General features: G+C 38.2%; 1 non-coding gene across 1 annotated transcript; it reads left to right on the top strand.

The window, feature by feature from the left end:
- Positions 1-762: 762 nt before the first annotated feature.
- Positions 763-849, top strand: Trnay-gua. Its single transcript is given in 2 exon segments — positions 763-799; positions 814-849. It is a non-coding gene; the product is annotated as a tRNA-Tyr (tRNA).
- The last annotated feature ends 391 nt before the right edge of the window (positions 850-1240 follow it).

Raw genomic sequence — 1240 nt, 5'->3', positions numbered from 1 at the left:
TTTCCGATAGATAAATTGCAGTAGGTTGCCGTACACAAAAACAGTTTCCATTTGAGGTAAAGTTAACATTTTGTAACCAAAACAGCTGACAGCAGCTTGTCAAAACACACAAGCACTATTTATCTGCTTTTTAATTCTCCCTCTCTCCCTCTCTCTCTCTCTCTCTCTCTCTCTCTCTCTCTCTCTCTCTCTCTCTCTCTCTCATTTCTATCTCTTTCAGTGTTTCTGTTTTTAGCTCTCCGTCTCTCTCTCTCTCTCACTCACTCACTCACTCATTCTCTCTCTCTCTCTCTCTCTCTCTCTCTCTCTCTCTCTCTCTCTCTCTCTCTCTCTCTCTCTCTCTCTCTCTCTCTCTCTCTCTCTCTCTCTCTCTCTCTCTCTCTTCCCCTGTCTTCTCTCGCTCTTTCTGCTCCTACGTTTTGTCTCTAACACTTTCTTTCTGTCTAAACGATAACCATATTTATTGAACACCAAAATAGCTGTAATTTAAAATGTTCCGAGGTATCATTAAACAAAAATTTATCTCCAAGTCGATCAAGACTGGTTTGAGTATATGATACCATGTATTACCGAGACTAGCTTTCACAAGTCTGGAGTCAATCTTGACTAATTTACATAAACAGAAAACATGTCCTGTGGACAGGCTACTGTAACTAACACTTCCTGTTATGTGACCCCTGACCCCGCAGTTTCTCCTGATAAATCACTTAAGCAATTAATGTCCTTTACTCTAGAGTATCACTTTGAAGTATACATTTATAACCCGTGATAGCTCAGTTGGTAGAGCGGAGGACTGTAGAGTTATACATTGATATCCTTAGGTCACTGGTTCGAATCCGGTTCGCGGGAATCTTTTACAATTTTAATTAAAAATATTGCATTTGGATTCAACCGGATAGGAACAATGTCTACTTTTTATATACCAGTCGTGGAGCACTAGTTGGAATGGGAAAAACCCAATAAATCTCTCCACTGTGAGTGAATTATTGAATGAATGAATGAATGAATGAATGAATGAATGAATATTTGAAGACATCCAAGGCAAAAAGGTACAAGGACCAAGGTTAGTTAAATGCATATATATATATATATACTCTTCAAAAGAAAAAACGCAAAACCACATTGTCGTAACATTTGGAGAATTGATTTAATTATTGAATGGTGAGTCCGATAATTACCAAATGTTGCAGGATTGTTCACAATTCACTCTAGTCCATTGTGAGTAAGTGATAGGACACAC

This window comes from Gigantopelta aegis, chromosome 15 (genome assembly GCF_016097555.1).
Source record: "Gigantopelta aegis isolate Gae_Host chromosome 15, Gae_host_genome, whole genome shotgun sequence".
Lineage (NCBI taxonomy): Eukaryota > Metazoa > Mollusca > Gastropoda > Neomphalida > Peltospiridae > Gigantopelta > Gigantopelta aegis.
Note: the sequence above shows the minus strand (reverse complement) of the source record. Positions and strands in the feature narration are given on the sequence as shown.